This window comes from Zingiber officinale, chromosome 3B, assembly GCF_018446385.1.
Source record: "Zingiber officinale cultivar Zhangliang chromosome 3B, Zo_v1.1, whole genome shotgun sequence".
Lineage (NCBI taxonomy): Eukaryota > Viridiplantae > Streptophyta > Magnoliopsida > Zingiberales > Zingiberaceae > Zingiber > Zingiber officinale.
The window spans coordinates 68998363-69013232 of NC_055991.1; positions in this window are offsets into that span (position 1 = coordinate 68998363).

Consider the following 14870-nt stretch of genomic DNA (forward strand, 5'->3'; position numbering starts at 1 on the left):
TGATATGTCACTTTTGATTGCAATCGTAGCAGATTACTTCGAACTTCATCTTTGAGCTTGGTTGGGCCTCCTTGGACTGGATCACCTTCTTGATGTCCTTCTTGTTGAAGCCCTTCTTCTTTTTGTAGAGTTTTCTCACCAAGTTGATGAGTTTGGTCGTGAGCTCGTCATCGTCATCTTCTGAATCTGGTTCTTCTTCTAACTCCGGTTCGGTTCTGTGCCTTGCTTTAGGTTCCCTAGTTCTGCTTGTACCTGCAATTAGAGCAATACCTTTCTCGGTCGATCGAGCGTTAATTTGTTCATGCAATTCAAATTCAGCAAACAATTCGTCTAATTTAATTGAAGAAAGATCCATGGATACCTTGTAAGCATCTACCATTGATGCCCACAAGTTATTCCTTGGTAAAGCATTAAGTGAATACCTGACTATGTCTCTATTTTCTACCTTTTGCTCGATTGCATGGAGACCGGTGAGGAGGTCTTGGATGCGTGCATGCAGTTGGCTCGCCGTTTCACCTTCCTACAACTTTATATTATATAATTTATTAAGAATGAGATCCCTCTTACTTACCTTCGTATCTAATGTACCCTCATGTAGCTCAATCAGTTTTTGCCACAATTCTTTGGCACTCGAGAAGGGGATGGCGCGGTTTAGCTCCTCCTTGGTTAGGTCACACTGAAGTGTACAGGTTGCTTTGGCGTTTGCTTCTACCTTCTTTATCAGAGATGCATCCTAGTTCTCGCATGATATCAGCTTGTCGTCGCCGTCAGTTGGGAGTTCAAGACCAGTCTTGATGATCATCCATACATTGAAATGATTCTGAAGGTACGACTCCATTCGACCCTTCCAGTAGCTGAAGTCTTCTCCGGTGAAGAGCGGAGGTTGAGCTGTACTGTAACCTTCTTGAAGATCCATAGAACATGCACAAGGAAAATAAAAAGAAACTTGTCCCAGGACTTGATCCAGGATTATTAGTGCGGGTTAAAAGAAAACTAACACGCGATCTCTAGTGGTGTTGCACCAACTTCAAGAAAAAATCGATTATGAAAACAAATCGGAGGGCGACAAGAATATCGATTCCGATCGACTTCAAAAAATTAAAAATCACCACAAAAAATATGCTTGACTAGTGGTTGCACCAAATCAAAGTGACCCCGCTCTGATACCAATTGTTGGATTAAAACACGCTAGAGAGGGGTGAATAGTGCTCGTGGCTTTCACTTTTCGTATACGGAAAACTTACGAGTAAATGCAACGGAATAATAAATAGCACAACATAGAAGGACCCAAGTATTTTACTTGGTTCGGAGCCTTGGGCGACTTCTACTCCAAGGCCCACGCTCGTTGAGCGTTTACTTTGGGCAATCACTATAAGCTCGAAAAAAGTAAAATTAAGTATCACAATTAAATGCATTAGAAATTTATACCGATAATAAGAAATCGTAAAACTGAAGCTTCAAGTCGTCGGAATGTCGTTACAGATTTTTTGGATGGTCCCATTAGCAGTGCGCTGAAGAAAGATGGCCCAGAAGTGATTAATTAAAGCTGCGGGTCGAGACTGCCTTATAAAGGCTGTTGAGGGCACCTTCATGCCCCTTGAGGACGCCTCCAATCACCGGGTCTGTCGCTGCGTGGATGAGATTCAAAGTGGTCTACGCCTATCCACCTGAAGGCACCTCCAACCTCTTGGAGGGTGATGTATGCCCAAGGGCTAAAGATAGGAGAGATCAATTATCACTTCCGGAAGGCCCAATTACAAGACTACGGGAAAAGCATTTCAAGGAAGCACTAAATGGTCTAATCAAAAAACATTGGGAGGACTATGAGCAAGGAGAAACCAAGATAATCACAACTGCTAGTCGTGGCCTAATCCACGTAATCGGGCATAACCATCCATGACGGGCAGCGCTTAACGGAAGAACGCTAATAAGCATGCGAAGCATGGGAACTCGTTCATGCATGAAGACTTAAGTATTTTAGATTGTGTAATGAAGCATGCGACTTGGGACTCTAATTGTGCATGCATTTATTTTGTTTTGGGTTTCTAGATAGCTTGCATGAGGCATGCAACATTGGGACTCTAATTGCACATGTACTTATCTTGTATTTTTCCTTGTTCACTCCCATTATATAAGGGAGGGACATCTTAGTATGAAGCAACTTAGTTTTTGGTGAGATTGTGTGCTCTCTTAGTTCTTGAAGGAACTTGCTGAACTTATCGAGTCTACTCTCGTGGTGTTCAACCCATCAAAACTTATCACCCCTAGGTGTGGCGTTTCTTTCCTTTGTAGGCTTGGTTCGTGCCAATTCTTGGTTACGGGTCAAGGCTCACACTCTTGTTGTTTAGTTCTTGGGGTTCTATCCACCTTTGTTTCGGGTTCCATCACATTTATTGGTGGGATTCGTATCATCTGGAATCAGAGCTTCGGTTCAAAGGCAAGTGCAAATCTATCTTTACTAGTTGTTCAGCAAAAAGCAAAAAAAAAAATCGTGAAAAAGAAGAGCGCGCAACGAAAAAACAAAAAAAAAGAAGAAGAAGAAAGCGCAGAAAAAAAATTGCTTATGCGAATCGAAGTAAATTGTCTTCAAAAATACCGTTCTTGTTTTCCTTACTCTCAAACTTCTACTCTTTCATTTTCTCTTAAAAATTCTACCTTTATAAGTTTCGGTGGTATCTTTTGAATTGCTACGTGATATTCTGATTTGTTCTAGAGTTTGCTTAAGAACTAAGAGACATCATTAATTGAGAGCTACCACCAACGTGAGTTGAGTGCTTGTGAGGTTTTTCTTTCATTTTGTAGCCATGTCCAACAACCAGGAGGATGGAGCAAATGAGGGGGCTAGGCCACTTCCGAACCTGCAATTGCAAGCATTGATGGGGGAGATGCAGCGGATGATGAGGGCGGAATTAGAATCTATCCATAAGAGGTTGGATCGGGTGGAGGATGGGACACCAAGAAGACATCAACAAGACCGTATTACTAGACCACAATGAATACATGCAGGGATTGATGTCGAAGAAGATGAAGAGGTTATTGTGGAAGACTTTGATGAGCAAAACTACAATCGAAGCAGGATTGGATATCGAGGAGATAGAAACGGAACTAGAAGAAATAATGATTTAAGAGGGATTAAGATAAAGATTCCAACCTTCCAAGGGAGAAATAACCCAGAAGCTTACTTGGAATGGGAAACTAAGATGAAAATGGTATTTGACTATCATGAATTCTCAGAGTTTAAAAAGGTAAAGTCAGCTGCCATTGAATTCACTGATTACGCTATTGTTTGGTGGGATCAAGTGGTGATGACTCGGAGAAGGAATAGAGAGCAACCTGTATCCACTTGGGAGGAGATGAAAGTACTTATGAGAAGGAGGTTTGCACCCAGCCATTATTATAGAAGCTTATATCAGTGGCTTCAAAGGTTATCTCAAGGCTCCAAAAGTGTGGATGAATATTTCAAGGACATGGAGTTGTCCATGATCCGAGCTAATGTCAATGAAGATCGGGAAGCCACTATGGCCAGGTTTTTACATGGTTTAAACCCAGAAATTGTTGATATTGTTGAATTGCAGCATTATGTTGAGCTGTCGGACATGGTCCACCAAGCACAAAAAGTGGAAGAACAACTCAAGAGGAGAGGATTGGCTAGGAAGGGACAACCAATGACTACTCACGCCACATGGCGGACAGCTCTAAGAAAGGAGGAACAACCTCAAAATAAGCAAAAGTTTGAACCCTTCAAGAAGGCCAAACCTACACCATCTACTACTCAAGGTAATCGCGAGCCCATTTCCTCCAAAACTCGTGATATCAAGTGTTTTAAATGTCAAGGCCATGGTCATATAGCTAGTGAATTTGTGAACAAAACGGTGATGGTAATAAACGCCCAAGGTGAACTTGACTCGGAAGATGAGGATGAAATAGTTGAAGAAGTGCCACAAAAAGTGGATAGTGATGATGAACAACATGCTGTTATCGGAGACTTATTGGTGGCCCGACGAGTTCTCAATTTAAAAGCTAAGGAGGAGGAAGGTAATCAAAGGGAAAACTTGTTTCATACCCGTTGCTTTGTCAATAACAAGGTTTGCAGTGTTATTATTGATGGGGGGAGTTGCACCAATGTGGCAAGTACTGATTTGGTGGAGAAATTGTCACTACAAACTCGGAAACATCCACGACCTTATCGCCTCCTATGGCTAAACGATTGCGGAGAAATCAAGGAAACAATACAAGTCTTGGTAGTAATTTCCATCGGCAAATATGAAGATGAGCTGTTGTGTGACGTGGTTCCCATGCATGCATGCCATCTATTATTGGGGAGACCTTGGCAATTCGATCGAAAGGTAACATGTGATGGCCTCACAAATAGGTATACTTTTACTATGAAGGGACAACCTATTATTCTTGTACCATTGACTCCAAGACAAGTTATGGAGGACCAATTGATATTACAAAAAGCAAATGAAAAGAAGAGAGAAAAAGAATTTGAGAGAAAAAAATTGAGAAAAAAGAAGTAGAGGAAAAGAAAAATGAGAGGAAAGAAGATGAGAGGAAAGAGACAAAAGGAATGGGCAAGGGAAAAAAAAGGAAAGAGAAAGAAAAATAGTTTTTATGTAAAAAAAAGTGAGATTAAACGAGCTTTGTTTTCAAATCAGCTGCCCCTTATCCTTTTGTATAAGGAGGTACTCCTGAGCACTAACGACCTTAACGATTCTTTGTCTAGTGTTATTGTTTCTCTCTTACAGGAATTCGAGGAGGTCTTTCCTGAAGAGGTTCCGCATGGTTTGCATCCCATTAGAGGAATTGAGCACCAAATTGACTTCATACCTGGTGCATCCATTCCAAATTGACCTGCCTATAGAAGCAATCCGGAGGAAGCAAAGGAACTTCAGAGGCAAGTTAATGAATTATTAGAAAAGGGGTATGTTCGAGAAAGAATGAGTCCTTTCGCCGTGTCTGTGTTACTAGTTTCCAAGAAGGACGGAACATGGAGGATGTGTGTGGATTGTCGAGCCATCAACAACATCACGGTAAAGTATCACCATCCAATTCCTAGGATTGATGATATACTTGATGAATTGCATGGTTCTTGTGTGTTCACAAAAATTGATCATAGAAGTGGATACCATCAGATTAGGATGAAGGAAGGTGATGAATGGAAAACTAGTTTTAAAACTAAGCATGACTTATATGAATGGTTAGTAATGCCTTTTGGCTTAACTAATGCTCCTAGCACTTTTATGCATTTGATGAACCATGTTTTGCGTGCTTTCTTAGGAAATTTTGTAGTTGTGTATTTTGATGATATTTTGATTTTTAGCAGAAGCTTAGAAGAGCATGTTACACATTTAAGGTTAGTTTTGAGTGTGCTAAAAGAAGAAAAGCTTTTTGCTAACCTCGATAAATGCACCTTTTGAACTGAGAAAGTCGTGTTTCTTGGTTTTGTTGTTAGTACTAAAGGTGTTGAGATGGTTGAGGAAAAGGTGAAAGCAATCCAAGAGTTGCCAACACCGACAACAATTAGCCAAGTGAGGAGTTTCCATGGTTTGGACAGCTTCTATCGACGTTTTGTTCGTGATTTTATTAATATTGCAGCTCCTCTTCCTAAAGTCATCAAGAAAAATGATGAGTTATTCAAGTGGGGAGAGGAGCAAGAGAGGGTCTTCAACACTTTGAAAGAAAAGCTAAGTTCTACTCTTTTACTAATCATACCAGATTTTTCTAAAACCTTTGAAATAGAAAGTGATGCTTCTGGTGTTGGTATAGGAGCTGTGCTAATGCAGGAAATGAGACTCATTGCTTATTTCAGTGAGAAGTTGAGTGGAGTCACTCTCAACTATCCCACATATGACAAGGAAATGTATGCATTGGTAAGAGCATTGGAGACATGGCAACATTACCTATGGCCAAAAGAATTCGTGATTCACACAGATCATCAATCCCTAAGCCAATTGAAGAGCCAACATAAGTTGAACCGATGCCATGCTAAATGGGTAGAATTCATTGAGACATTTCCTTATGTGATCAAATACAAGCAAGGAAAGGAGAATGTAGTTGCTGATGCACTATCTCGAAGGTATGCTTTACTGTCCACTTTAGATACGAAGTTACTTAGATTTGAATATATCAAGGATTTATATACTAATGATATTGATTTTTCTGATTTGTTCAAAGCATGCAATAAGGTTGCATTTGGTAAGTTCTATAGGCATGATGGGTTTTTATTTCGTGAAAATAGATTGTGTGTGACTATGTGTTCGTTACGTGAATTATTCACTAGGGAAGCCTATGGTGGTGGATTGATGGGTCATTTTGGCGTTACTAAGACTTTAGGGGTTTTACAGGATCATTTCTTTTGGCCTCATATAAACCTGACGTGGATAAAATTTGTGAGAAGTGCATCACTTGCAAACTAGCTAAATCTAAATAGAAACCCCATGGCTTATATACTCCTTTGCCTATACCTAGTGAACCTTGGACTGATATTTCAATGGACTTTGTTTTGAGATTACCCTAGACCAAGAGGTGGAGAGATTCGATTTTTGTTGTGGTAGACAGATTCTCTAAAATGGCGAATGATATGGGTTAGGTTTCATGGATCCCCGGTGAGGAAGGGAAACAAGATAGCCGAGTGGAGAAGATAGATCAATATCAACCAAGATATACCTCTGGGAAGGAAAGCTAATATCGGTCGGGATATACCTCAAATGAGGTAGGCCAATATCGACCAGTATATACCTCCAGGGAGGTAGGCCAATATCGACCAGTATATACCTCCTGGGAGGGAGGCCAATATCAGCTGGTATGTTCCTTCAGGGAGGTAGATCAATATTGATCAAGATATACATCCAAGGAGGTAGGCTAATATCGGCTGGGATATACCTCAAATGAGATAGGCCAATATCGACCAGTATATAGCTCTAGGGAGGCAGGCCAATATCGGGCGGTATGTTTCTTCAAGGAGGCAGATCAATATTGATCAAGATATACATCTAAGGAGGTAGGCAAATATCGGCCGGGATATACCTCCAGGGAGGTAGGCCAATATTGGCCGGGATATACCTCCAGGGAGGTAGACCAATATCGACCGGTATATACCTTCAGGGAGGCTGGCCAATATCGACCGATATATACCTCCAGGGAAGCAAGCCAATATCGATCGAGAGATACCTTCAGGTAGGAAGGCCAATATCGGCCGGGATATACTTCAAAGGAGGTGGGCCAATATCGATCAGCATATACCTCCAGGGAGGTAGGCCAATATCGACCGATATATACCTCTAGGAAGGCAGGTCAATATCAATCGAGATATACCTTCAGGTAGAGAGGCCAATATCGGCCGAGATATACTTCCAAGTGAGTAGGGCAATATCGATCGAGACATACCTTGAAAGAGGTAGGCCAATCTAGGCTGGATAATACCTTGAAAAGAATATACCAATATTGATCGAGATTACCTACTTAATAAAATACAATCCAATATTAGCTAAGAAAATAATAAACTTAAAAGGGGTACGGGCAGGTATTGCCCTCGAAGCCTCATGAGAGGTAATGATAATTGACCAAACCTAGTTTAAGTTCAGTTTCAACCGATGCAAGGAACAATATTATATTAGGCTATCTATGATGTAGCAAAAATAGGAGGGGCAAGTAGGAACGATAGATACACTTGGAAATAACTTGTGAAACAGGACAGAAGTAAATATTTCAAATAGAGCAGTTTAATGAAGATATTTGCAATGTGTGATTATATAATAGGTTTTACATATTTGGCGGGAAATGTGTTTTTAGACTTTTCTGCAGGTACTAGTGATGTGCGTAGATTATATACTCTTTTATGCATGTTTTTACGCACATTTACATACTTTGAGCATGCTTGATCTATGCATTTTTATACTTCCAGCTTTCCTTTTAGCATATTTACTCTTTTGGTTCGGAGATCTGCTTTTTGTGCATTTTCTGTACACAGGAGTTGAAATTGGTGAAGATTATGCGTCCTCGGGAAAGCTTGGAAGTAATTGAAGGGAGAGATCATCAGGCCGTGTACCACACATGGCCGTGTAGTCTTAACAGGAAGGGAAGAGGACATGGCCGTGTGAATCTCACACGGCCGTGTCTTGATTTGAAGAAATCAGAGCAGATGCCTTACATGGCCGTGTGGATCTACACGGCCGTGTTAGGTTTCCAGAGGCCAAGCAGGTGGTGGCCGTGTGCATCACACTGCCGTGTGAAGTTTCCAGAGACCAAGCAGGCGGTGGTCGTGTGGATCTACATGGCCGTGTGAGGTTTCCAGAGACCAAGCAGGTGGTGGCCGGGTGCACCACACGGCCGTGTAGCATTTCCAGAGAGCAGAAGGGTCTTGGCCGTGTGTACCACACGGCCGTGCAGCTTTGACAGAGAGGGAACTGGACATGGCGATGTGAATCTCACACGGCCGTGTCACGGGGCCGTGTGGCGCCTGATTCCCTCCTCTATTTAAACCCTTCTTCATGAATTGAAAGGGGATCTCTCCCCCTTTGGAAGAAAGCAAGATTTGGTGGTTTCCTCCCATTCTTGGGAGGATTTCTGGGCGATTCTAAGGGAGATCTCGACGATTTCGACTCCGGAGCGAGGATTGGATCCGAAGACAAGGCTTCTTCGTAGATAAGTTTTCTCTTTCCCCCTCTTCTTGTTTTCTTGGATTGGGGATTCAAGGAATGCTTATAATCTCTATTTCTTCGGGTTTTCTTCCTCGATTCATGGAGTAGATCTTGTATTCTAGGATTAAGAGAGTATTTGTATGATGGATTGAAGTAATCTCTTATGGATTTGCCATTTTCTTGTTTCAATGACATTATCTTGCTTGTATCAATTAGATCTTGAATGATTGATGGTGATTTGTGCTTAATTCTCATTCTTGATTGATTGTTTAGATTTCTTATGGACTTTGTAAAGATAAACTCTCACTCGATCATCCGAGGGATCCACGTGACAGGTGAAAGCCCGTGTAAGGACGTTTGAGAGATAATCTTGAAGAGGAAATAGGGATATTCAAGAGAGTAGGATGGATTTTATGATTAGCTTCTTGTATCTTGATAAATTAATGAGTCGTGGGCTTCTACGTTGATATCCGAGGAAGGCATAGAAATAGGTGCACTTCTGTGTAAGGACAACATAGGTACATGTCTAATTAATCCTATTTAGAAACATTTCTCAGTCCTTAGCCGGTTGTCTATTGCAAGAGGGAACCGGCAACTTTCTGCATGTTTGGCAATTGAGGGATAAGAATTGGTGAACCATTTACATTCAAGAAATCTTACAAAGAAACCGAAACTCCTAGAATCTTCCTTTATCATAACCCAAAACACTAAACTCTTGTTTGTTGATCTCTAGTATTAGATTTGTTTACCTTTACTTTGCTTTTGAAATGATTGGATAGTTGTTTAGCTAATTCGCATTGAGACATTTCTAGTCCTTATTCCAGTCCCTGTGGATACGATAATCTTTTATATTACTTGCGACATTTCCGTACACTTGCGGAGCTTAACAAGTTTTTGGCGCCGTTGCCGGGGATTGCGCTATAACATTAGGAATTATCAATTGAGTTAGACTAAACATAACATTTGTTTTCCTTTCATATTGCATAGTTGTAACTAATCATTAGATTTCTGTTTTTTTATTTTCTTGTATAACTTTCGCTTCTTGTTAATTCTTTTTGTACAAATTCAATTCTGCATTTTTGATTCTTCTATTTTTCTTTTCGTGTCGAATTGCTATCTGCTATCTTGTTCTTGTGTATGCGAAGATCTAACTTTGTAGGGGAATTCTTTCCTTTTGACCCTGAGATTGATAGAACTTTCCATAAAAGAAGAATTCTGCAAAGGCAAATCGAAGAACAAGAATATCTAAACATGGTGTGCAAGTCACTAGGAGATTATGGAGCTCCGAAGTCTGCAAAACAAATGGGAGCAATTGTTTACCCTAACATACAAGCAAGAAATTTTATACTCAAACCATCTTTTGTTTCCATGGTTCAGAAAACTCAGTTTGGAGGATTAGAGATTGAAAATCCTTATTCCCATTTGATGGAGTTTTATAGATATTGTTGTACTTTGAAATATGAAGAAGTTTCATCTGATATTATTCAGCTGCTTGCTTTTCCTTTTAGTCTGAAGGGTGCTGCAAAAAGATGGTACAATTCTCTAAAGTCTCAAAGTATCAGAACATGGGATGAGTTAGAGCAAAAATTCCTTGACCAATATTTCCCTCCAAGGAAAACTACTTATTTGAGAAGTCAAATTTTAAATTTTAAGCAATTGGATGGAGAAAAATTGTACCAAGCCTGGGAAAGATATTCTTCTCTTCTGCAGTTATGTCCACATCATGGAATTGAGAAATGGTTAATTATGCATTTGTTCTATGTTGGGCTTTCTTTCTCAAATAAGAATCAACTGGATTTAGCATCTGGAGGATCATTTTTGAAAAAAAGTCTAGAAGAAACTTTTGAGATAGTTGGCAGGATCACGCAAAATTCCAATGATTGGGCAGAGCAAGATAGTTCATTCTTGACAATGGATATCATTAGAGGAAAGGATGATGTTGAAAAAGGGCTTATCTTGAATCAAAGTGATTTCCAAACATTATTTCCTTGGTGTTGTGCATCATTATCAAAAACATTTGGTGAAAAAGTATTTTCAACAGAAAAGGGGGTATGTCTTGGTGATCATAAGGAGGAAGATCTGTCTTTAGACAATGAAGAGTTGTTAGAAGAAAGCTTGGCTGAGGAGGAGACTATGTTGATAGAACAAGAGCTAGTTTTTCCAGAAATAGTACCACTTCAACTTGAACTTAAACCATTATCCCCAAATCTTAAGTATGAATTTCTTGGGCCGAATTCTACTTATCCAGTTATAATTAGTGCTCAGTTAAATGAGTTTGAAACAAAGAGACTGTTGGATGAGTTAAGGTTGCATAGAAAGGCCATTGGATATACAATAGATGATATAAAAGGGATTAGTCCATCTCTCTGTATGCATAGAATTTTACTTGAAGAGGGGTACAAGAACTCAATTGAGCATCAAAGGAGACTAAATCCAAATTTAAAAGAGGTAGTAAAGAAGGAAGTGATTAAACTACTTGATGCGGGGATTATTTACCCAATTTCGGATAGTGCATGGGTGAGTCCAGTCCACGTGGTTCCAAAAAAAGGAGGAATGATTGTTATCAAGAATGAAGAAGATAAGCTAATTTCAACACGAACAGTGACGGGGTGGCGAATGTGCATTGATTATCGGAAGTTGAATAAAGAAACAAGGAAGGATCATTTCCCTTTACCATTTATTGATGAAATGCTTGAAAGATTGGCTAAACATTCTTATTTTTGTTACTTGGACGGATATTCTGGATTTTTTCAAATTCCGATTCATCCTCAAGACCAGGAGAAGACTACTTTTACTTGTCCTTATGGTACCTTTGCCTATCGTCGGATGCCATTTGGGCTTTGTAATGCTCCAGCCACTTTTCAGAGATGCATGATGGCAGTTTTTTCAGATTTAATAGAGAAAATTATGGAGGTTTTCATGGATGACTTCTCAGTTTATGGGAATGACTTTGATTCTTGTTTGTCAAATCTTTCTACTGTTCTAAAAAGGTGTGAAGATACAAACCTAGTGTTGAACTGGGAAAAATGTCATTTTATGGTTAAGGAAGGGATAGTTTTGGGGCATAAAATTTCAGAGCGTGGTATTGAGGTAGATCCAGCAAAAGTGGAAGTAATAGACAAATTACTCCCACCCATCAATATAAAAGGAGTTAGGAGTTTTTTAGGACATGCTGGCTTCTATAGACGCTTTATTAAGGACTTTTCAAAGATTTCCAAGCCATTAACTAATCTGTTGATTAAAGATGTTGAGTTTTGTTTTGATAGCGAATGTATTGAAGCCTTCAATAAAATTAAGAGTGCTCTTACAACAGCTCCAGTCATTCAAGCACCTGATTGGGATCTTCCTTTTGAAATAATGTGTGATGCTAGTGATTTTGCTGTAGGAGCAGTTTTGGGACAGCGAAGAAATAAGATTTTGCATGCGATCCATTATGCAAGTAAAACACTTGATGCAGCCCAAGTAAACTATTCTACTACGGAAAAAGAATTATTGGCAGTGGTATTTGCTATTGATAAATTTAGATCTTATCTAGTGGGATCAAGAGTAATAGTATATACTGATCATGCAGCTATCCGGTATCTGCTTGGAAAGAAGGACGCTAAACCTAGGTTAATCAGGTGGATTTTACTTTTGCAAGAGTTCAACCTTGAGATTAGGGATAAGAAAGGAGCTGAAAATGTAGTAGCGGATCATTTGTCTAGAATATCTCAAAAGTCAGAAAATGAGGTGGATGTTGATTTGCCTATTGATGACATATTCCCGGATGAACACTTACTAGCCTTATCGAGTGTGAAAACTCCTTGGTATGCAGATTTTGTGAATTTCCTTGCTAGTGGAGTGTTACCTCCGGATTTTTCTCATCAACAAAGGAAAAAAGTTTTTTTCAGAAGTTAAGAATTATGTTTGGGATGAACCTCTCCTGTACAAGAAATGCAATGATGTGATTTATCGAAGATGTATACCTGAAGAAGAGGTTAGAGATATCTTGTTTCATTGCCATTCTTCGTCCTATGGAGGACATCTGGGTAGTTTAAAAACGATTACGAAAATTCTTCAAGCAGGATTTTATTGGCCAACCTTATTCAAGGATGCTAAGTTGTTTGTTCAATCCTGTGACCAATGTCAGAGAACTGGTAATATAACTAGAAGAAATGAAACGATGTTAAATTACATTCTTGAGGTTGAGTTATTTGATGTTTGGGGAATTGATTTCATGGGACCTTTCCCTCTTTCATATGGGAATAGGTATATTCTTGTGGCAGTAGATTATGTGTCCAAATGGGTAGAAGCTGTGGCATCTCCTACGTGCGATGCGAGAATAGTTATCAAATTATTTAGGAGTATTATCTTTCCAAGATTTTGGGTGCCAAAGGCAGTCATTAGTGATGGAGGATCACATTTTATAGAGAAACAGTTTGAAAACTTACTTAGAAGATATGGAGTGAAGCATAAAGTAGCAACACCTTATCATCCTCAGACTAATGGGCAAGCTGAGATATCCAACCGAGAAATTAAGTCCATATTGGAAAAGACTGTATCTACTTCAAGGAAGGATTGGGCATTGAAACTAGATGATGCTTTATGGGCATATCGAACTGCTTATAAAACTCCTATAGGGATGACCTCATTTCGATTAGTTTATGGTAAGCCTTGCCATCTTCCAGTTGAACTAGAACATAAGGCTTATTGGGCAATTGCAAATTTGAATATGGATTTAAAAGAAGCAGGGGAGAAAAGGAAGCTTCAGTTGAACGAACTTGATGAATTAAGGATGGATGCATATGAGCATGCTAAATCTTACAAAGAAAGGACAAAGAAATGGCACGATCAACACATTCTTCGTAAAGACTTTAATGTGGGAGATTTGGTTTTGTTGTTCAATTCAAAATTAAAACTTTTTCCTGGGAAGCTTAAGTCAAGGTGGATGGGTCCATATGAGGTAAAGAAGGTTTATCCTTTTGGAGCTGTAGATATTTGGAACAAAGATTTTGGGATAATTAAGGTAAATGGTCAACGACTGAAAAAATATATTCGTGGCACGAAAATAGAAGAGGTACAAAGGTTGTATTTTTCTGAACCTCGTCCTCCAGATTGAATTCTTTTAGCTAGTATAAATTCATTTTGTTGGTTTTTACTTGTTTTTAATTTTGTTTTCAGGTTAAGCCATGACATTCAAGGGAGGTGTTTGGGCAGTGCCACCCAAACACGGCCGTGTAAAGAATCCCGAGGAGAAAGATGAATAGGTCGTGTCCCAGACACGGCCATGCGAAGAAACCGGGGAAAGAAGAGGTTTGGGCCGTGTCTCAGACACGGCCCGTGTCTGGAATCCAGAGAAGAAAGGGAAGGGGGCCGTGTCACAGACACGGCCGTGCGATGAGAAATGATCATGGCCGTGTGATATCACACGGCCTGATCCACATCTTCTTAAGGAATTAGGGCACGGGGTGGGGGCGGCACACGGCCGTGTACCGCCGCTTGCTCCTTTTCCCTATCTCCCCATTTCTAAAGGATTGAATTACTTCCTCCAATTTTTCCTTCTCATTCTTCTTTAGGAGATTTGATTTTCTTCCATGGAAAACGTGATTGAGGAGACTTCGGCCACAAGAAAAGGGAAGGAGAAGGTGGTTGCAAGAAAGGAGAGGAATGTTTGCTTTAAAGGTATTTCTAATGACTTTGGTATTGTTTTCTCTAGTGATGAGCAACGGTATAGATATTCGTCTTTATGTAAACGACCTCTTTTAGGCACTAGGTTTCTTGATGTTGAAACTTTAGAAACTTTGGGGTTTAAGGATGATTTAGTTTGGCTATTTGAAAGGATAGGATGGAGTGGTTTAGTGAACATGAGATATCCTACTTATCCTAGAATTGGTCTTGAATTTTTAAGCTCAATAGAAGTTGATAATGTCCAAGGAGGGGGGAAGTGTAAATTCCGGTTGTTTAATGAAAATTATGAATGGACGTTGGAAGATTTTAATACTAGTTATGAGTTGCCAAAGAATGATGTGTGTGTGATTTTGCCCCAATTTGAGAATTCACATTTCTGGCAACAAATTTCTGAACAACCGTTATTTGATCCTCATAATTCCAGAGTTTGCCAAATTATCAATCCTATTTTTAAATATGCTTATTTGGTCATGAAAAACACTATATTTGGAAGGGAGGACCAAGAGGGATCGGTAAGACTTGTAGACTTGTATTGTTTGTGGGCAATGGTCGAAAATGTTC